Source organism: Taudactylus pleione, unplaced genomic scaffold (genome assembly GCF_031769625.1).
Source record: "Taudactylus pleione unplaced genomic scaffold, aTauple2 ptg001443l, whole genome shotgun sequence".
NCBI classification, from domain to species: domain Eukaryota; kingdom Metazoa; phylum Chordata; class Amphibia; order Anura; family Myobatrachidae; genus Taudactylus; species Taudactylus pleione.
The window spans coordinates 637132-661024 of NW_028285842.1; the positions used below are offsets into that span (position 1 = coordinate 637132).

Sequence of the window (23893 nt, forward strand, 5' to 3'; positions counted from 1 at the left end):
CGTTCAGCGATGGCGGAGGCCAAGAAGACAGCCCGGGCCACCATCGATTGCACCACATCTATAGACCTACTTATACGGACAGTCATATCTGGACTTTTATGGGTAATATAGCGGGACGCCGCTAAACCTATATACACCCACCTCAAGGACTTCACCATCCCCCCATTTCCTACTAGGAGATCACATTCAGTGTACGCAGTTACACTCAATCATTCATTCACCATGTAGCAGGTTCTTTGCATTGCAGACCATTATTATTATGTGTTAACACAATGTCCACATGATATTTTACTAAGTAAACAGGAGGATCTGCTCAGATTGTGTCACATTGTCAATTTCATTTCATATTGTTCATTGCAGAACTAGGACACCTGGTACAGGCATTGGCCTGAACTAAACGCAACATCTAGAGTTCAAAGGGTTAGCGCTGTTACTTATTTATCTGTATATAGTACCCTGTATCTATACATACACAGAAATATACACATACTGAGAGCACAAGGGACACCCACACATATAGGACAGTCTTTACTCCTCACTGTTATTGTGCCCTGATGGTGTGTGACAAATATATATATATATATATACATCATTAACTGTTTATATCCTCCCATTGCTCTGAGCACTTCCTTGCAGCATATAATAGAGGAAAGGGGGCTAGTGGCAGAAACTTGTCAGGTATCAGACCTTATGGTCTATTATTAGATGACAGGACTCTGTTACCGCCTTGGTCACTGTTCCTCGTGTCTTCCTACACCCTCTTATACCATTTGGGTGATCCAATTCCAAAAACTACTATAAACACTGCAGTCACTTTCCTTTCAAAATGGATAAAAGAAAAGTAACAACAGAATACAATGAGGGCAGTAGTACAAACTATGACCATTCACAAAACAGAAATTGCAGAGGTCAGTGAAGCGCCTGGGTCAGGAGAAATACTATGTTTAATAAAATTAAATACAAAAATTATATATTTCTCTTTGTAAACACGGTTTGTCTAGTGTAAATAAAGGATGGTCTAATTAGACCTGTTTTTTGTCATTTCTGATGATCAGGACATTAGTAGCTAATGTGTAAGATTTTTTATGTGAAACAAAATCTAATTTCCGTGTAAAACATTTAGAACACTCAGAACATGGAAATGTTTTCACCTGTGTGATTTCTCTGATGTCTAACAAGTTCTGATTTCCATTTAAAACATTTCCCACACTCAGAACATGGAAATGGTGTCTTACCTGTGTGACTTCTTTGATGTCTAACAAGATCTGATTTTTGTGTAAAACATTTCCCACACTCAGAGCATGGAAATGGTTTCTCACCTGTGTGACATCTCTGATGTATAACAAGACATGATTTCTGTGTAAAACATTTCCCACACTGAGGACATGGAAATGGCTTCTCTCCTGTGTGACTTCTCTGATGTGTAACAAGCCTTGATTTGTGTGTAAAACATTTCTCACACTCAGAACATGGAAATGGCTTCTCACCTGTGTGACATCTCTGATGTATACGAAGCTGTGATTTCTGTGTAAAACATTTCCCACACTCAGAACATGAAATTAGCTTTACACCTGTGTGACTACTCTGATGTGTAACAAGAGATGATTTTAGTGTAAAACATTTCCCACACTCAGAACATGGAAATGGCCTCTCATCTGTGTGACTACTCTGATGTCTAACAAGATGTGATTTTTGTGTAAAACATTTCCCACACTCAGAACATGGAAATGGCCTCTCATCTGTGTGACTACTCTGATGTCTAACAAGATGTGATTTTTGTGTAAAACATTTCCCACACTCAGAACATGGAAATGGTTTCTCACCTGTGTGACTTCTCTGATGTCTAACAAGAGCTGAATGATGTGTAAAACTTTTCCCACACTCAGAACATGGAAGTGGGTTCTCACCTGTGTGACATATCTGATGTTCAATAAGCTGTGATATGTATGTAAAACATGTCTCACTTGTGTGACTTCTCTGATGTATGAGAAGAGCTGATTTATGTGTAAAACATTTCTCACACTCAGAACATGGAAATGGCCTCTCACCTGTGTGACTTCTCTGATGCATACGAAGATGTGATTTCTGTGTAAAAAATTTCCCACACTCAGAACATGGAAATGGCCTCTCCCCTGTGTGACTTCTCAGATGTATACAAAGCTGTTATTTCTCTTTAAACCATTTCCCACACTCAGAACATGAAAATGGTTTCTCCCCTGTGTGACATCTCTGATGTGTAACAAGCCCTGATTTGTGTGTAAAACATTTCTCACACTCAGAACATGGAAATGGCCTCTCCCCTGTGTGACTTCTCAGATGTATACGAAGCTGTGATTTCTGTGTAAAACATTTTCCACACTCAGAACATGGAAATGGTTTCTCCCCTGTGTGACGTCTTTGATGTATAACAAGATGGGATTTCTGTGTAAAACATTTCCCACATTCAGAACATGGAAATGGCCTCTCACATGCCTTAGCTGGCTGATGGGTACTACGATCTGTGTTCTGTGTAAGACTTTTGGCTTCTATAGAAGAAGGAAATATTTTATCTACCCTAAGAGCTGTAATAGAGGTACGAGGAGGACATTCCTCATAATAAGCATGATCAGATGATACATCTGCACTGTGAGGTACTGGGCGTATAATTGGGGTAATGGGGTTTTCTCTCATAGAATCTTGGATGTCATTATTTTCTATTTCACAATCTGGAGATAAAACTGGATTTTCCTTTGAGATATTTCTGCTGTTACATCCATCTGCTGGGAATAAAATAAATGTATGAATGTCCCATAAATATATTTTCCATATAGACTGTTATCATAGGTCCCTATATCACCAAATGGATAAACTCACGATGCTCTAAGGTACAATGTAACACTCATCACCTGACATGTTACGATGTTATGTATAGAACAGGGATTACAGCTTTCTTGTAATCATATGTCCTGGGATTTACTCTGCAACATGTAGTGATAACACAGCACAGTGATAACATAAACCCCTCTGTATACTATCAGGGTTATTGTTGGCGTCTGACTGTGACATAACCCGATCCCCCCTAACTATGGTGTATTTCCTGTAACACTTATCAGCAACCTTAGAATCTGTATAGTGACTTTTAGGAGGATTATACTACCATTCCAATTATTATTCACAGACATTTGGATTACTCTATATGATTGTGAGAGGAAGCGGTTAGTCCTACTTGGATGTTTTCATGTATATTGATAAATATAAAGTATTGATTTATTATAGTAAAACAATTTTATTATGCTGGGGCCCATGTAATATTGTATAACTATTTTTTATTAGACAGCTTTTAATAAATGATATATTCTTTTGAACTGCGCCTGGGAATTATATTTATCACACAGACTGGTATAGCGCAGTTCATGTAATGTTTTTCTTTGGCTCATATTTATGAAACTGCAGAGTTTTTAACTTTTGAACAGCTGCTTAACCAGTCCTAAGGGATTATTATTATTATTTATGTTAGTGTTAATCAGCGCCAACTGCACCATGGACCATGGGACATTCAGAAGCTGTCCCTAGGGGAGGGTATGCTCAGAAAACCCAACACTAACATTCTTGGATGCAAAAATCCAGTCGCCCCTCATCAGCTGGAGGCCCCTGGACACAGGGAGAGACAGGAGGGCTGGGCTCCACAGACTGGTGTGCGGCCTCTGGAGGTATCCGGTTACCATGTGCTGCCCTGTCCTTATGTCTGTCATTGGGGGTTTTATTTACACTCTACTTGTATATTTCCAACTGCCTCCAGATCAGTACAGCCACCCCTTGAGGTTCCAGCCTCTGTCCCGGTCCAAGCAGACGGGCTCCGGGGACCTCGGGCAGCAGCCAGTGGGAGGCGGTGAGGCAGCACCATCCTCTTCTGCAGCTGACGCCATCTTCCTCCTCCTTCCACTCTTTTTCCACCGGCTTCTCCTCCCCTCCTTATCTCTACCACCTCCTACTGCTCCTTCCATTCTTTTCCCAGCTTTCCTGGAGCTCCCCCCAAGGACTAGATCTAGGTTTAGATTCCTGATAAACCAGCAGCAGTTGCATGGCATGGCCGGGGTGACCCACTACTACCACCTGCTCCAAAGCCCATCACCTCTTCCACATTATCTCCTCTGTCCTGAGTGCGCCAGGTATGGACAGAAATGACAACAGCCCCCCATAGGGAGTATGGCAATCCCACAGCCCTCCATTAGGAACAAGGAGAGTAACAAGCAATGAGAACCATCACATACTGTCCCCAGCAGGTAGTGGTGGATGTTATTTATCCCATGAGAACGATCGCAGAAAATCTGTCTGACAAGTTCACAGTGTACACAAAGTTTATACAGTAACTGCTGGGTACTGATAACGCAGGAATATGTGGTCGTACATGTTCCTCAGCAATTCACGAATATATGCATGTTTATATTCCTTTGTTTTTCCTTATATTGCAATGTAGATTATATAGAAATGTTAAGATGGTATTTATTAGTATAGTTGTGTGAGGTGCAGCTGGGTCGCATTTGTTGAATGGGCTCAGCCCTGGAAAAGATTGAGGCCTACCCTCCCTTGTCCAAAGTAAACACATGAGTTCCTGGCGCACCAGTATTTTATTTAATATTTAATCCAAAGATATAGTATATTATGTATTAATAAGTATATAGAGAGTAGTGTTTATTTCTATGCAGGTGTAACTAACTACGGCGATATGTATAAGTTAGAGCTGATAAAGACAGCCATCTTGTTTAGGGGTGAGCAATAAGAATTGTAAGCCATTTTGTTCTAGCAATAGGAATCACGGGTTTATAATATGTCAGTTTTTCAGTGTGAGCAGACAAGTCTCAGATTTAATAAACAATTGATACATACTACGTGTTACAGTCCGTATCCCAGCAGCCGCAATGCCGGCACTGATATTACCGGAGCCGGAATACCGACGCGTTTCACAATCCCAATATATTTAGTAAGTAGCGGGGTGGGGGTGAGGGTTAGGGTAGAGAGAGGGGGAGGGTTAGCTTACCAAACAAGTAGTGTAGGTATGCTAGCCGACTGCCAGCATTCCATGCCGATTCCTATACTAAGATCCACCATTTGTTTTATTGTCTGGTATGAGTTAAATATTACAAAGATTAAAGGCATACAGTATTCAATTTGGAGCGAAAACTTCGGAATCGGCTATAAATTATTGCCGATTTCAATTATCCCCGTATTCAATTTCAAAGACTTTTCGCAGGTGCGAAAAGTCTATGAAAAAAACGGGGATAACTTTTCACCATATTTTACATGGCGAAAAAAAGTGCACAATTAGGGTTTAGGGGTGCAGGATTAAAAAAAAAAAACAGCCTGGGAATGACATTTAAAAATCAACGTTGTCAAAATTTTCTTTTTATTTAAAAATAGGCCCACCCCAAAAAAAATATTTAAAAAATTGGGGTGAAAAAAAAAAAAAGTGTTTAAAAATAGGGAAATAGGTTCAGGGCTATTCTGCAAATATGCGGCAGGTGTTTTCTAGAATAGGCGATTAGCGGAAGGTGTATTTTTGCAGATTTTTAAAAAAAATACTTTAGGGACTTGAAAATATGCTTACCCCCATTTTCATGTACCCCAAATTTGATGGGACCACTTAAAAAAAACAAAAAAAATAACCTAAGTGCTCTTCTGCATCACTTCTTCAATGTCGGGAAAAAAAAAGAACCTGCAGCAGCTATTTAAAACTCCGACTCTGTTGCAGGCAAAAACGGGGGTACCCATAGTGATCCCCCATGTCTGGACAGCTTTAGGGGGGTCCTACAATTTACTCCAGGTAAATCCCGTTTTTTTTCGCCGATCCTACTTAGCCGGGTCCCGTTTTCGTAGCTTTTAAATTGAATACTGGGATAAAGCGGGCTCGGGCCCGATACTTTATCCCAGGAAAATCTCCGATGTGGAGCGAAAAGTCCAGCATGGACTTTTCGCTCCAAATTGATTTCGGCTGATAGACTACATTCAGTCACAGTCTGATTGCCTTTCCATGTCTCATTTAAATTGTGGACAAATCTGCAGTAACCTACTCTAATTTGATGTGGAAATTAACAAACTGCTCACTAACAAAGGAGGGTGTAAGATAAGAGATTGCTGTAGTGACAAAGCAATGAGAATATGTCTCTTTTCTGTAATACGTGTTTATTACTCACCTGTGCTGATATCTGTAGGGATTTCCTCCTCCTTACACTGCTGATCACCCCTCACATACGTCTCTTCTTCTCCCTCTGAATCTTCTGCCTTCATATCAGTCACATATGTCTCTTCTTCTCCCTCTATATCGTCTACTTTCACATCAGTCACAAACGACTCTTCTTCTCCCTCTATATCTTCTGCCTTCATACCAGTCACATACGTCTCTTCTCCTCCCTCTGTATCTTCTGCCTTCTTATCAGTCACATACGTCTCTTCTTCTCCCTCTATATCTTCTGCCTTCATATCAGTCACATATGTCTCTTCTTCTCCCTCTATATCTTCTCCCTTCATATCAGTCACATACGACTCTTCTTCTCCCTCTATATCTTCTGCCTTCATATCAGTCACATACGTCTCTTCTTCTCCCTCTATATCTTCTGCCTTCATATCAGTCACATACGTCTCTTCTCCCTCTATGTCTTCTACTTTAATATCAATCAGGTCTTCATCCTAAATTACCCACAAAACAATAATACTTTAATAATGTATGAGTAATTTATATTTAAGTAAATATTAGAATATCAGCATGTAGTGCAATCAATTAGATGTAGATTAATTATTTAATGCAGGTCAATTAATGAAAAGTCACTTTGGTATTTAAATTTTCGGGAAGATGCTATATTACCTGATCCTCCTGTGGGATCCTGTGATTCTCCTCTGTACAGTCCTGGGAATAAAGAGGACGGGGACATCTCTCTGGGGTATATCTGTTACTAGGTCCATCTGTAGGTGACACACAGTGACTGAGTACATTGTATATATGATTATCAGGTGATCTGTGTACAGTAACCTAACCAAATATACTGGATGGGGAAAGTTCCAAATGCAGCATTTACCAAGTATACAAGGAGGCATCTCATAAATGTTGCAATAAACAGGTTGGAACAATACGAAATGTCAAAGCTCTTTATATCAGGGAATAAACATCTATCATTATTATTTCATGTTAGGATATTCCCAAAAGATATGGTACAATGTATCTCTAAGGGACCCCACATCCCCAGCAGTGTGACAGGGCAGACCTGTGACACTATGTCTAGGGTCCTCACATCCCCAGCAGTGTGACGGGGCAGATCTGTGACACTATGTCTAGGGTCCTCACATCCCCAGCAGTGTGATGGGGCAGATCTGTGACATTATGTGTAGGGTAGGTAAATATCCCGCTGTTCCAGTTAGGTGAAGTAAAAAATAAATCCTTGTACTATGTGCAAATCCGGTATTGGAATCCCCCCCACCATCCTACCAGTGAGACTCTTAGAGGTCCAGTCAAACTCAACGTGGTAACAAACTAAGTGAAGGGGTCCAAACCAGCACAAAATGAGATGCAGCCGCATATGTAGGTACTACAGCCTTTAGTCTCCTATCTGTAGCAGCACATGGATGATCCGTTTCATACGTTGTAACAGGCAGCAGAGGGGAAGGTCTTTTACTACCTCTATATAAGCTGTAGTTGGTAAGAGAATGTACCTGAATACGTGCGGCATGCAATATGCTTTATCCGGATGGAGATAGTCAAGTAGTAATTCTGCTGTGAGCAATCACCAGACACACAGACGGGAATTTTGCAATTGATCTTGAAAGGATATGGGGGTTTTGGACCTTTTCTGCTTTAAAGAGGCAGAACCACTTCTCCAAGGCTCCTACCACCAGCACCTGGAAGCACCTTCTTCTGGGTATGTGGACATGCTACTTCAACATTTCCTGGGTAGTGTTGGCTAATACCCGTTGGTCCCTTAGCATGGACCAGTCTGCACTGTGTAGCTGACAGAGGGTTTCAGCTTGGAGACACTGGGCTCAGTGCAGAACCGCCAGAGAACAAAATAGTGATTTGCTCTATTCTGGCGCACACAGGATACAAGCAGATGCAGGTAACTTAAGGAAAGATGTTTATTGCTCAAATGTCTTGAAAAAGACAATTACCCATGCTGAAGGTGCTTGGGGCAATCACAGCATACACGATGTTCCACAAGTACAATCCTTCTTGATGTTCCAGAGGCTGTATGCTCAGGGCTCACAGGACATCCATTTACACAGTACTAATTCAGAATATCACAGGGGAAGCCCACCCTGGGTCCCTTAACCAATCAAGCTAACTGCATGTGCTGTGTATGCATACATTTAACATTTAGCCATTGTCAACCTGGCTACAGGAGCATCAAATCTAGGAGGGACTTCCAAAACCTTTGTCCTTGTCCGATAAGAGTATTTAAACCTTCTGGGAACCTGAAATTTCTTACATGGTTTTAACCAAACCTCCCTTAAAATGTCCAATAAATGTGAAAAGGCCGGAAAAGTGGATAACTGCTTCTTCTTATGAAGATCTAGCCTCAGGAGCCACTGTTTTCTAAATATTATGTGTCTGTCTAATTGCATCTATTAGTTTACAGACAACACTTGGAGATGCATTATCCCATCCCAATGTATCTACCAAATCCCCCTTTTGAGGAACCTACTGAATCAGAATCCAGGAAAAGCAGCAGAAGCTTGCTATGACCTCTTCCTAACTGCCAATGTGGGGGATGACAGAATCCTATCCATAGATGCCGACTTCTTAGAAACACACCACCCCATATTACGGGCCCATACTGGCTCAGTGGAAGGATCAGATAGAAGCTGAGGGACCCTCTAGCCACAGGAGAGAGAAGAATCACTCAACTCCAACTGCCGAATCACCTGCCTAGTAAGTTCTACAATGGCCTGAGCCATGGACTTAGCCTATTCCAGGATCACTGACTCATCCGTTGAACTTCCTGACGGCCGGTCCAAGGCCTTTGTCTCACAGACTGCGCATAGAGGGCTCCTGGCTCACTGTGACCCTTGTAAAATTTTGTTCCACATTTGGGGCAAGCATAATAGAATACAGAAGAGCTAAGCTTTGCCTTGGAAGCCTTTTCCTCTAATGCCCAGCCTTATAATCACCAACACTTAGAAGTATGGCAAACACTACCTAAAAGCAACATGTTCCTACGCGTAACATAGCGTGGTTACTAGATAACAATAATAGTATGTAATTGCCCCACAATAACCTCCATCAAGGCTTTAATCCATCCAAGTAAAAGAGAAAATATATAACCCAGCGCTATATAGAGCTGAAAATAGATATGAACTTATCCAAATAATAAATAAATCTGTAGCAACAAAGAAAAATGTGTCTGGTGGTGGCACAATAATCACCTAAATAGGTGTAACATAAAAAACTGAAAAAATATCTCTACGCTAAATTTAAGTTGAGAACGGTATGGATTGAATCATGCACTTTGTAAATGAAAATAATCACATTTAATAAAAGTTCATACAAATAATACAATAATGACCGCTCATAACACATATAAATAGAACAAATTCATATAAAAGACTTAAAAAATCAGACTGTATATTGTGTGATTATAAACACACTTAAAGAGGTGGATCAGAAGAAGGGAGGCATACTTCTGGGAGAGACCTGATGTACCGGGTGTTAGCGGCAGATGAAACTGGCTCCAGCCGCGTCTTGAACCCGGCCTCTACCCTCAGAGCTGCAACAAGTCTTCCGTCTCTCCTCCTAAATTGGAATAAAGGCAGGTGGGTGTAGAGTACATCCCAAGGGGTCCACAAATCCACTGACGCGTTTCGCTCCACAGAATAGGGGCTTTATCAAAGACTCTTTGATCAAAGACTCTCAGAAGTATGCCTCCCCTCTTCTGCTAATCCATCTCCATCCGTGAGGGCTCCCCTAAACTAGCTGTGGAGATCACCGATTGTATCTACCTGATGGTATGAAGCTCCACGGAGCTCAATACCTATGATTTTGACATTTTTCTCCATTGAGCGGTTAGACACATTTGGATACATATTGCTACTTGCAGGTGTGGGTGTGTTTATTGTCCCAATTCCCAACAGACTGGGTTATTATATATGACTGTGCAATTTAGATCCACCTCTTTAAGTGTGTTTATATTCACACAATATACAGTCCGATTTTTTAAGTCTTTTATATGAATTTGTTCTATTTATATGTTTCATGACCGGTCATTATTGTATTATTTGTATGAACTTTTATTAAATGTGATTATTTTCATTTACAAAGTGCATGATTCGATCTATACCGTTCTCAACTTAAATTTAGCGCAGAGATATATTTTCAGTTTTTTAATCATCCAACAAAACATGCCCCCACCGCTCTGCCAACAGCCCTCTAGCAGGTCCCCCAGCCTCTGGACACTTGCAGCCTCGGTCCTGCTGAAGCCCGCCAAGTAACACCGGGGTTTGGAGCCAGCCGCAATGCTTGCTTAGGAAAACGGTGCATCCACTGTCCCGGCTAATTAGCAGAGAGTCAGAATAAGCGCCAGCCAGTCACGGAGCCCCCTCCAGTTGGTACCATTTATAGAGAAGTGTGCAGAGGAGCGTCGCAGCCCAGCCCTACTCCAATAATAGGCTGTGACTACACACGGACTCCGGAGCTCCTATCAGGTACTGTCTCCTGTTTTTTGCTTAGGCAGGGCCCTGGACACTCAGACAGTGATCCAGCTACCCCCATTCAGGAGCTGATAGAGCCAAAATCACTCCAGGGCTTGCTGTCAACGAGACCCTACCGCAAGGGTCTCGTCGCAAGCCCGATGGTCTTGACCATCATCATGGACACTCGCATAAGCTGTGGGTGGTAACCCACAGCTATGCGAGCGTCCAAAAGGCCGCTTCGCAAATAAAAAAAACACGCCCTGATTCAGAGCGAGCGCTCGTTCAGAGCGTCCGGCTCTGAATCAGGCCCTGAGTTAGCAGAGTGGGTAGGTAACTAAAGCTGCATACACATTTAAAGATTTTCTGTCCAACCATCCAACTAGTTGATTGGTTGGAATGAAAATCTGGTAACGTATGGGAGTAACTGATGATCAGCAATTTGCTCCTAAATGCCAGAAAACAGATGAAAATGGCGTCAGACAAGTTTGTTAAATGTTTGATCTAAACAATTTGTTCAAACAACAGTTTTTGTCCATTTTCCGGTGTTTGGGAGCAAATTGCTGATTGTCATTTGCTTTCATACCTTACCAGATTTTCATTCCAACCAATCAACTAGTTGGATGGTTGGACAGAAAATCTTTACATGTGTATGCAGCTTAACTAAGCTCTGCTCTGCCGATGCCCTGAGCCCTCTAAACAGAGACTGAGAAGCTCCCAAAACATTGATAAAATTAAACACATAATTCTAGCAAAAAAAAGAAAACCGGAAGATAGGTCGAGGTAGGAGTGATTATATAGGTGCTGGGGAGGGGGGGGGGAGACTAACACAACCTTTTTAGTGCCTATACTCCTGGGCCAGACTACTAACCCTTAGTACAGACTACAGTGTCCCCCCAGATAAGATGTAAGAGGAATAGCAGGGCCTGATGGCTCCTGATGTATGAGATACACCAGAGAGTGTGAGGAGGAGATAGGTCAGATCTCTGGGCTAGTAACACATAGTGACATGATGTGAGGGGGGAGAGCAGGAGTATAATAGGGGATGATGGCTCCTGATGTAGGAGATACACCAGAGAGTGTGGGGAGGAGACTGGTCAGATCTCTGGGCTGGTAACACACAGTTACATGATGTGAGGGGGAGAGCAGGAGTATAAGAGGGGCTGATGGCTCCTGATGTATGAGTTACACCAGAGAGTGTGTGGAGGAGACTGGTCAGATCTCTGGGCAGGTAACACACAGTGACATGATGTGAGGAGGAGAGCAGGAGTATAATAGGGGCTGATGGATCCTGATGTATGAGATGCACCAGAGAGTGTGGGGAGGAGACTGGTCAGATCTCTGGGTTGGTAACACACAGTGACATGATGTGAGGGGGGGAGCAAGAGTATAATAGGGGCTGATGACACCTGATGTATGAGATACACCAGAGAGTGTGGGGAGGAGACTGGTCAGATCTCTGGGCTGGTAACACACAGTGACATGATGTGATGGGGAGAGCAGTAGTATAATAGGGGCTGATGGCTCCTGATGTATGAGCTATACCAGAGAGTGTGAGGAGGAGACTGGTCAGATCTCTGGGCTGGTAACACACAGTGACATGATGTGAGGGGGAGAGCAGGAGTATAATAGGGGCTGATGGCTCCTGATGTATGAGATACACCAGAGAGTGTGGGGAGGAGACTGGTCAGATCTCTGGGCTGGTAACACACAGTGACATGATGTGAGGAGGAGAGCAGGAGTATAATAGGGGCTGATGGCTCCTGATGTATGAGATACACCAGAGAGTGTGGGGAGGAGGCTGGTCAGATATCTGGGCTGGTAACACACAGTGACATGATGTGAGGAGGAGAGCAGGAGTATAATAGGGGCTGATGGCTCCTGATGTATGAGATACACCAGAGAGTGTGGGGAAGAGACTGGTCAGATCTCTGGGCTGGTAACACATAGTGACATGATGTGAGGAGGAGAGCAGGACTATAATAGGGGCTGATGGCTCCTGATGTAAGAGATACACCAGAGAGTGTGGGGAGGAGACTGGTCAGATCTCTGGGCTGGTAACACAGTGATATGATGTGAGGGGGAGAGCAGGACTATAATAGGGACTGATGGCTCCTGATGTATGAGATATACCAGAGAGTGTGGGGAGGAGACTGGTCAGATCTCTGGGCTGGTAACACACAGTGACATGATGTGAGGGGGAGAGCAGGAGTATAATAGGGGCTGAAGGCTCCTGATGTATGAGATACACCAGAGAGTGTGGGGAGGAGACTGGTCAGATCTCTGGGCTGGTAACACACAGTGACATGATGTGAGGGGGAGAGCAGGAGTATAACAAGGGCTGATGGCTCATGATGTATGAGATACACCAGAGAGAGTGGGGAGGAGACTGGTCAGATCTCTGGACTGGTAACACACAGTGACATGATGTGAGGGGGAGAGCAGGAGTATAACAGGGGCTGATGGCTCCTGATGTATGAGATACACCAGAGAGTGTGGGGAGGAGACTGGTCAGATCTCTGGGCTGGTAACACACAGTGACATGATGTGAGGGGGAGAGGAGGAGTATAATAGGGGCTGATGGCTCCTGATATATGAGATGCACCAGAGATTGTGAGGAGGAGACTGGTCAGATCTCTGGGCTAGTAACACACAGTGACATGATGTGAGGGGGGAGAGCAGGAGTATAATAGGGGATGATGGCTCCTGATGTATGAGATACACCAGAGAGTGTGGGGAGGAGACTGGTCAGATCTGTGGGCTGGTAACACACAGTTACATGATGTGAGGGGGAGAGCAGGAGTATAATAGGGGCTGATGGCTCCTGATGTATGAGTTACACCAGAGAGTGTGTGGAGGAGACTGGTCAGATCTCAGGGCTGGTAACACACAGTGACATGATGTGAGGAGGAGAGAAGGAGTATAATAGGGGCTGATGGATCCTGATGTATGAGCTATACCAGAGAGTGTGAGGAGGAGACTGGTCAGATCTCTGGGCTGGTAACACACAGTGACATGATGTGAGGGGGAGAGCAGGAGTATAATAGGGGCTGATGGCTCCTGATGTATGAGATACACCAGAGAGTGTGGGGAGGAGACTGGTCAGATCTCTGGGCTGGTAACACACAGTGACATGATGTGAGGAGGAGAGCAGGAGTATAATAGGCGCTGATGGCTCCTGATGTATGAGATACACCAGAGAGTGTGGGGAGGAGACTGGTCAGATCTCTGGGCTGGTAACACACAGTGACATGATGTGAGGAGGAGAGCAGGAGTATAATAGGGGCTGATGGCTCCTGATGTATGAGATACACCAGAGAGTGTGAGGAGGAGACTGGTCAGATCTCTGGGCTGGTAACACATAGAGACATGATGTGAGGAGGAGAGCAGGACTATAATAGGGGCTGATGGCTCCTGATTTATGAGATACACCAGAGAGTGTGGGGAGGAGACTGGTCAGATCTCTGGGCTGGTAACACACAGTGACATGATGTGAGGAGGAGAGCAGGAGTATAATAGGGGCTGATGGCTCCTGATGTATGAGATACACCAGAGAGTGTGGGGAGGAGACTGGTCAGATCTCTGGGCTGGTAACACACAGTGACATGATGTGAGGAGGAGAGCAGGAGTATAATAGGGGCTGATGGCTCCTGATGTATGAGATACACCAGAGAGTGTGGGGAGGAGACTGGTCAGATCTCTGGGCTGGTGACACATAGTGACATGATGTGAGGAGGAGAGCAGGACTATAATAGGGGCTGATGGCTCCTGATGTATGAGATACACCAGAGAGTGTGGGGAGGAGACTGGTCAGATCTCTGGGCTGGTAACACAGTGACATGATGTGAGGGGGAGAGCAGGACTATAATAGGGACTGATGGCTCCTGATGTATGAGATACACCAGAGAGTGTGGGGAGGAGACTGGTCAGATCTCTGGGCTGGTAACACACAGTTACATGATGTGAGGGGGAGAGCAGGAGTATAATAGGGGCTGAAGGCTCCTGATGTATGAGATACACCAGAGAGTGTGGGGAGGAGACTGGTCAGATCTCTGGGCTGGTAACACATAGTGACATGATGTGAGGGGGAGAGCAGGAGTATAATAGGGGCTGATGGCTCATGATGTATGAGATACACCAGAGAGTGTGGGGAGGAGACTGGTCAGATCTCTGGGCTGGTAACACACAGTGACATGATGTGAGGAGGAGAGCAGGAGTATAATAGGGGCTGATGACTCCTGATGTATGAGATACACCAGAGAGTGTGGGGAGGAGACTGGTCAGATCTCTGGGCTGGTAACACAGTGACATGATGTGAGGGAGAGAGCAGGAATATAATAGGGGCTGATGGCTCCTGATGTATGAGATACACCAGAGAGTGTGTGGAGGAGACTGGTCAGATCTCTGGGCAGGTAACACACAGTGACATGATGTGAGGAGGAGAGCAGGAGTATAATAGGGGCTGATGGATCCTGATGTATGAGATGCACCAGAGAGTGTGGGGAGGAGACTGGTCAGATCTCTGGGTTGGTAACACACAGTGAAATGATGTGAGGGGGGGAGCAAGAGTATAATAGGGGCTGATGACACATGATGTATGAGATACACCAGAGAGTGTGGGGAGGAGACTGGTCAGATCTCTGGGCTGGTAACACACAGTGACATGATGTGATGGGGAGAGCAGTAGTATAATAGGGGCTGATGGCTCCTGATGTATGAGCTATACCAGAGAGTGTGAGGAGGAGACTGGTCATATCTCTGGGCTGGTAACACACAGTGACATGATGTGAGGGGGAGAGCAGGAGTATAATAGGGGCTGATGGCTCATGATGTATGAGATACACCAGAGAGTGTGGGGAGGAGACTGGTCAGATCTCTGGGCTGGTAACACACAGTGACATGATGTGAGGAGGAGAGCAGGAGTATAATAGGGGCTGATGGCTCCTGATGTATGAGATACACCAGAGAGTGTGGGGAGGAGACTGGTCAGATATCTGGGCTGGTAACATACAGTGACATGATGTGAGGAGGAGAGCAGGAGTATAATAGGGGCTGATGGCTCCTGATGTATGAGATACACCAGAGAGTGTGGGGAGGAGACTGGTCAGATCTCTGGGCTGGTAACACATAGTGACATGATGTGAGGAGGAGAGCAGGACTATAATAGGGGCTGATGGCTCCTGATGTAAGAGATACACCAGAGAGTGTGGGGAGGAGACTGGTCAGATCTCTGGGCTGGTAACACAGTGATATGATGTGAGGGGGAGAGCAGGACTATAATAGGGACTGATGGCTCCTGATGTATGAGATACACCAGAGAGTGTGGGGAGGAGACTGGTCAGATCTCTGGGCTGGTAACACACAGTGACATGATGTGAGGGGGAGAGCAGGAGTATAACAAGGGCTGATGGCTCATGATGTATGAGATACACCAGAGAGAGTGGGGAGGAGACTGGTCAGATCTCTGGACTGGTAACACACAGTGACATGATGTGAGGGGGAGAGCAGGAGTATAATAGTGGCTGATGGCACCTGATGTATGAGATACACCAGAGAGTGTGGGGAGGAGACTGGTCAGATCTCTGGGCTGGTAACACACAGTTACATGATGTGATGAGGAGAGCAGGAGTATAATAGGGGCTGATGGCTCCTGATGTATGAGATACACCAGAGAGTGTGGGGAGGAGACTGGTCAGATCTCTGGGCTGGTAACACAGTGACATGATGTGAGGGGGAGAGCAGGACTATAATAGGGACTGATGGCTCCTGATGTATGAGATACACCAGAGAGTGTGGGGAGGAGACTGGTCAGATCTATGGGCTGGTAACACACAGTTACATGATGTGAGGGGGAGAGCAGGAGTATAATAGGGGCTGAAGGCTCCTGATGTATGAGATACACCAGAGAGTGTGGGGAGGAGACTGGTCAGATCTCTGGGCTGGTAACACATAGTGACATGATGTGAGGGGGAGAGCAGGAGTATAATAGGGGCTGATGGCTCATGATGTATGAGATACACCAGAGAGTGTGGGGAGGAGACTGGTCAGATCTCTGGGCTGGTAACACACAGTGACATGATGTGAGGAGGAGAGCAGGAGTATAATAGGGGCTGATGACTCCTGATGTATGAGATACACCAGAGAGTGTGGGGAGGAGACTGGTCAGATCTCTGGGCTGGTAACACAGTGACATGATGTGAGGGAGAGAGCAGGAATATAATAGGGGCTGATGGCTCCTGATGTATGAGATACACCAGAGAGTGTGTGGAGGAGACTGGTCAGATCTCTGGGCAGGTAACACACAGTGACATGATGTGAGGAGGAGAGCAGGAGTATAATAGGGGCTGATGGATCCTGATGTATGAGATGCACCAGAGAGTGTGGGGAGGAGACTGGTCAGATCTCTGGGTTGGTAACACACAGTGAAATGATGTGAGGGGGGGAGCAAGAGTATAATAGGGGCTGATGACACCTGATGTATGAGATACACCAGAGAGTGTGGGGAGGAGACTGGTCAGATCTCTGGGCTGGTAACACACAGTGACATGATGTGATGGGGAGAGCAGTAGTATAATAGGGGCTGATGGCTCCTGATGTATGAGCTATACCAGAGAGTGTTTGGAGGAGACTGGTCAGATCTCTGGGCTGGTAACACACAGTGACATGATGTGAGGGGGAGAGCAGGAGTATAATAGGGGCTGATGGCTCCTGATGTATGAGATACACCAGAGAGTGTGGGGAGGAGACTGGTCAGATCTCTGGGCTGGTAACACACAGTGACATGATGTGAGGAGGAGAGCATGAGTATAATAGGGGCTGATGGCTCCTGATGTATGAGAAACACCAGAGAGTGTGGGGAGGAGACTGGTCAGATCTCTGGGCTGGTAACACACAGTGACATGATGTGAGGAGGAGAGCAGGAGTATAATAGGGGCTGATGGCTCCTGATGTATGAGATACACCAGAGAGTGTGGGGAGGAGACTGGTCAGATCTCTGGGCTGGTAACACATAGTGACATGATGTGAGGAGGAGAGCAGGACTATAATAGGGGCTGATGGCTCCTGATGTAAGAGATACACCAGAGAGTGTGGGGAGGAGACTGGTCAGATCTCTGGGCTGGTAACACAGTGATATGATGTGAGGGGGAGAGCAGGACTATAATAGGGACTGATGGCTCCTGATGTATGAGATACACCTGAGAGTGTGGGGAGGAGACTGGTCAGATCTCTGGGCTGGTAACACACAGTGACATGATGTGAGGGGGAGAGCAGGAGTATAATAGGGGCTGAAGGCTCCTGATGTATGAGATACACCAGAGAGTGTGGGGAGGAGACTGGTCAGATCTCTGGGCTGGTAACACACAGTGACATGATGTGAGGGGGAGAGCAGGAGTATAACAAGGGCTGATGGCTCATGATGTATGAGATACACCAGAGAGAGTGGGGAGGAGACTGGTCAGATCTCTGGACTGGTAACACACAGTGACATGATGTGAGGGGGAGAGCAGGAGTATAACAGGGGCTGATGGCTCCTGATGTATGAGATACACCAGAGAGTGCGGGGAGGAGACTGGTCAGATCTCTGGGCTGGTAACACACAGTGACATGATGTGAGGGGGAGAGGAGGAGTATAATAGGGGCTGATGGCTCCTGATATATGAGATGCACCAGAGATTGTGAGGAGGAGACTGGTCAGGTCTCTGGGCTAGTAACACACAGTGACATGATGTGAGGGGGGAGAGCAGGAGTATAATAGGGGATGATGGCTCCTGATGTATGAGATACACCAGAGAGTGTGGGGAGGAGACTGGTCAGATCTGTGGGGTGGTAACACACAGTTACATGATGTGAGGGGGAGAGCAGGAGTATAATAGGGGCTGATGGCTCCTGATGTATGAGTTACACCAGAGAGTGTGTGGAGGAGACTGGTCAGATCTCAGGGCTGGTAACACACAGTGACATGATGTGAGGAGGAGAGAAGGAGTATAATAGGGGCTGATGGATCCTGATGTATGAGCTATACCAGAGAGTGTGAGGAGGAGACTGGTCAGATCTCTGGGCTGGTAACACAGTGACATGATGTGAGGGGGAGAGCAGGACTATAATAGGGGCTGATGGATCCTGATGTATGAGATACACCAGAGAGTGTGGGGAGGAGACTGGTCAGATCTCTGGGCTGGTAACACACAGTTACATGATGTGAGGGGGAGAGCAGGAGTATAATAGGGGCTGAAGGCTCCTGATGTATGAGATACACCAGAGAGTGTGGGGAGGAGACTGGTCAGATCTCTGGGCTGGTAACACATAGTGACATGATGTGAGGGGGAGAGCAGGAGTATAATAGGGGCTGATGGCTCATGATGTAGGAGATACACCAGAGAGTGTGGGGAGGAGACTGGTCAGATCTATGGGCTGGTAACACACAGTGACATGATGTGAGGAGGAGAGCATGAGTATAATAGGGGCTGATGGCTCCTGATGTATGAGATACACCAGAGAGTGTGGGGAGGAGACTGGTCAGATCTCTGGGCTGGTAGCACACAGTGACATGATGTGAGGGGGAGAGCAGGAGTATAATAGGGCCTGATGGCTCCTGATGTATGAGATTGACCAGAGAGTGTGGGGAGGAGACTGGTCAGATCTCTGGGCTGGTAACACACAGTGACATGATGTGAGGAGGAGAGCATGAGTATAATAGGGGCTGATGGCTGCTGATGTATGAGATACACCAGAGAGTGTGGGGAGGAGACTGGTCAGATTTCTGGGCTGGTAACACACAGTGACATGATGTGAGTAGGGAGCAGGAGTATAATAGGGCCTGATGGCTCCTGATGTATGAGATTGACCAGAGAGTGTGGGGAGGAGACTGGTCAGATCTCTGGGCTGGTAACACACAGTGACATGATGTGAGGAGGAGAGCAGGAGTATAATAGGGGCTGAAGGCTCCTGATGTATGAGAAACACCGGAGAGTGTGGGGAGGAGATTGGTCAGATCTCTGGGCTGGTAACACACAGTGACATGATGTGAGGGGGAGAGCAGGAGTATAATAGTGGCTGATGGCACCTGATGTATGAGATACACCAGAGAGTGTGGGGAGGAGACTGGTCAGATCTCTGGGCTGGTAACACACAGTTACATGATGTGATGTGGAGAGCAGGAGTATAATAGGGGCTGATGGCTCCTGATGTATGAGCTATACCAGAGAGTGTGAGGAGGAGACTGGTCAGATATCTGGGCTGGTAACACACAGTGACATGATGTGAGGAGGAGAGCATGAGTATAATAGGGGCTGATGGCTGCTGATGTATGAGATACACCAGAGAGTGTGGGGAGGAGACTGGTCAGATTTCTGGGCTGGTAACACACAGTGACATGATGTGAGTAGGGAGCAGGAGTATAATAGGGCCTGATGGCTCCTGATGTATGAGATTGACCAGAGAGTGTGGGGAGGAGACTGGTCAGATCTCTGGGCTGGTAACACACAGTGACATGATGTGAGGAGGAGAGCAGGAGTATAATAGGGGCTGAAGGCTCCTGATGTATGAGAAACACCAGAGAGTGTGGGGAGGAGATTGGTCAGATCTCTGGGCTGGTAACACACAGTGACATGATGTGAGGGGGAGAGCAGGAGTATAATAGTGGCTGATGGCACCTGATGTATGAGATACACCAGAGAGTGTGGGGAGGAGACTGGTCAGATCTCTGGGCTGGTAACACACAGTTACATGATGTGATGTGGAGAGCAGGAGTATAATAGGGGCTGATGGCTCCTGATGTATGAGCTATACCAGAGAGTGTGAGGAGGAGACTGGTCAGATATCTGGGCTGGTAACACACAGTGACATGATGTGAGGGGGAGAGCAGGAGTATAATAGGGGCTGATGGCTCAAGATGTATGAGATACACCAGAGAGTGTGGGGAGGAGACTGGTGAGATCTCTGGGCTGGTAACACAGTGACATGATGTGAGGGGGAGAGCAGGACTATAATAGGGGCTGATGGCTCCTGATGTATGAGATACACCAGAGAGTGTGGAGAGGAGACTGGTCAGATCTCTGGGCAGGTAACACACAGTGACATGATGTGAGGAGGAGAGCATGAGTATAATAGGGGCTGATGGCTCCTGATGTATGAGATACTTCAGAGAGTGTGGGGAGGAGACTGGTCAGATCTCTGGGCTGGTAACACACAGTGACATGATGTGAGGAGGAGAGCAGGAGTATAATAGGGGCTGATGGCTCCTGATGTATGAGATACACCAGAGAGTGTGGGGAGGAGACTGGTCAGATCTCTGGGCTGGTAACACACAGTGACATGATGTGAGTAGGGAGCAGGAGTATATTAGGGCCTGATGGCTCCTGATGTATGAGATTGACCAGAGAGTGTGGGGAGGAGACTGGTCAGATCTCTGGGCTGGTAACACACAGTGACATGATGTGAGGGGGAGAGCAGGAGTATAATAGGGGCTGATGGCACCTGATGTATGAGATACACCAGAGAGTGTGGGGAGGAGACTGGTCAGATCTCTGGGCTGGTAACACACAGTGACATGATGTGATGGGGAGAGCAGTAGTATAATAGGGGCTGATGGCTCCTGATGTATGAGCTATACCAGAGAGTGTGAGGAGGAGACTGGTCAGATCTCTGGGCTGGTAACACACAGTGACATGATGTGAGGAGGAGAGCAGGAGTATAATAGGGGCTGATGGCTCCTGATGTATGAGATACACCAGAGAGTTTGGGGAAGAGACTGGTCAGATCTCTGGGCTGGTAACACATAGTGACATGATGTGAGGAGGAGAGCAGGACTATAATAGGGGCTGATGGCTCCTGATGTATGAGATACACCAGAGAGTGTGGGGAGGAGACTGGTCAGATCTCTGGGCTGGTAACACAGTGACATGATGTGAGGGAGAGAGCAGGAATATAATAGGGGCTGATGGCTCCTGATGTATGAGATACACCAGAGAGTGTGGGGAGGAGACTGGTCAGATCTCTGGGCTGGTAAAACACAGTAACATGATGTGAGGGGGAGAGCAGGAGTATAATAGGGGCTGATGGCTCCTGATGTATGAGATACACCAGAGAGTGTTGGGAGGAGACTGGTCAGATCTCTGGGCTGGTAACACACAGTGACATGATGTGAGGGGGAGAGCAGGAGTATAATAGGGGCTGATGGCTTATGATGTATGAGATACACCAGAGAGTGTGGGGAGGAGACTGGTCAGATATCTGGGCTGGTAACACACAGTGACATGATGTGAGGTGGAGAGCAGGAGTATAATAGGGGCTGATGGCTCATGATGTATGAGATACACCAGAGAGTGTGGGGAGGAGACTGGTCAGATCTCTGGGCTGGTAACACACAGTGACATGATGTGAGGAGGAGAGCAGGAGTATAATAGGGGCTGATGACTCCTGATGTATGAGATACACCAGAGAGTGTGGGGAGGAGACTGGTCAGATCTCTGGGCTGGTAACATACAGTGACATGATGTGAGGGGGAGAGCAGGAATATAATAGGGGCTGATGGCTCCTGATGTATGAGATACACCAGAGAGTGGGGAGGAGACTGGTCAGATCTCTGGGCTGGTAACACATATTGACATCATGTGAGGAGGAGAGCAGGACTATAATAGGGGCTGATGGCTCCTGATGTATGAGATACACCAGAGAGTGTGGGGAGGAGACTGGTCAGATCTCTGGGCTGGTAACACACAGTGACATGATGTGAGGGGGAGAGCAGGACTATAATAGGGGCTGATGGCTCCTGATGTATGAGATACACCAGAGAGTGTGGGGAGGAGACTGGTCAGATCTCTGGGCTGGTAACACACAGTGACATGATGTGAGGGAGAGAGCAGGACTATAATAGGGGCTGATGGCTCTTGATGTATGAGATACACCAGAGAGTGTGGGGAGGAGACTGGTCAGATCTCTGGGCTGGTAACACACAGTGACATGATGTGAGGGGGAGAGCAGGAGTATAATAGAGGCTGATGGCTCCTGATGTATGAGATACACCAGTGAGTGTGGGAGGAGACTGGTCAGATCTCTGGGCTGGTAACACACAGTAACATGATGTGAGGGGCGTGCAGGAGTATAATAGGGGCTGATGGCTCCTGATGTAACAGATACACCAGAGAGTGTGTGGAGGAGACTGGTCAGATCTCTGGGCTGGTAACACACAGTGACATGATATGAGGAGGAGAGCAGGAATATAATAGGGGATGATGGCTCCTGATGTATGAGATACACCAGAGAGTGTGGGGAGGAGACTGGTCAAACCTCTGGGCTGGTAACACACAGTGACATGATGTGAGGAGGAGAGCAGGAGTATAATAGGGGCTGAGAGCTCCTGACTATACCACTGGGCATATACATTTTCATCATCAGTTTGTATTGACAGAGGAGGGTGCAGGATAAGAGATTGCTGTAGTGGCCGAACAAGGAGAATGTGTCACTTATGTAAAAAGTGTTTATTACCCACCTGTGCTGACATCTGTAGAGATGTCCTCCTCCTTACATTGATGTCTCCTCACATACATCTCTTCTTCTCCCTCTATATCTTCTTACTTTATATCAGTCATATCTTTACCCTATATAACCCACAGAAAAATAAAATAACGCTTAAATACCAATAAATGATATTAGACATTAGTAAAAGAGAAGAATATCAGTGGAAGACTAATTACAGCTGCCCTACAGACTGTATAGTAAATGTGGTATTACCTGTGTGTTACAGTAGAAGTCTGACAGTCACCACTATAAGTATACAATGGAATAGTACATGCGGGTGCAGAGATTTGTTCATGGTCCTCACAAACACTGGCCAAGTAGAAATAGTCATAAAAACTTGTAATCATACTGTGCATATCCCCATCCTATCACATCTTCCATCCAACTCCCATCTCTATCAGTGTGTGCTGGGAGCTGTGTTATTCCCCCTCATATATCACTGTACTGTCCCCTCTCCCCCTATATAATAATAATACCACATATCAGTGTGTGCTGGGAGCTGGGTTATTCCCCCTCATATATCACTGTACTGTCCCCTCTCCCCCTATATAATAATAATACCACATATCAGTGTGTGCTGGGAGCTGTATTACTCCCCCTCATATATCACTGTACAGTCCCCTCTCCCCTGTATAATAATAATACCACATATCAGTGTGTGCTGGGAGCTGTGTTATTCCCCCTCATATATCACTGTACAGTCCCCTCTCCCCTATATAATAATAAT

The 23893-nt window shown here is 46.0% G+C and overlaps 1 pseudogene across 1 annotated transcript in view; it reads right to left on the bottom strand.

Moving 5' to 3' along the window:
* Nucleotides 1-458: 458 nt before the first annotated feature.
* LOC148442594 (uncharacterized) overlaps nt 459-23893 on the bottom strand; it is a 31358-nt pseudogene continuing 7923 nt past the window's right edge. The window contains exons 2-5 of the transcript XR_015875786.1: nt 23138-23246; nt 6839-6936; nt 6171-6663; nt 459-2756 (exon numbers count right to left, since the gene is read on the bottom strand). The product of XR_015875786.1 is annotated as an uncharacterized LOC148442594 (transcript). The remainder of the gene's footprint in view (nt 2757-6170; nt 6664-6838; nt 6937-23137; nt 23247-23893) is intronic.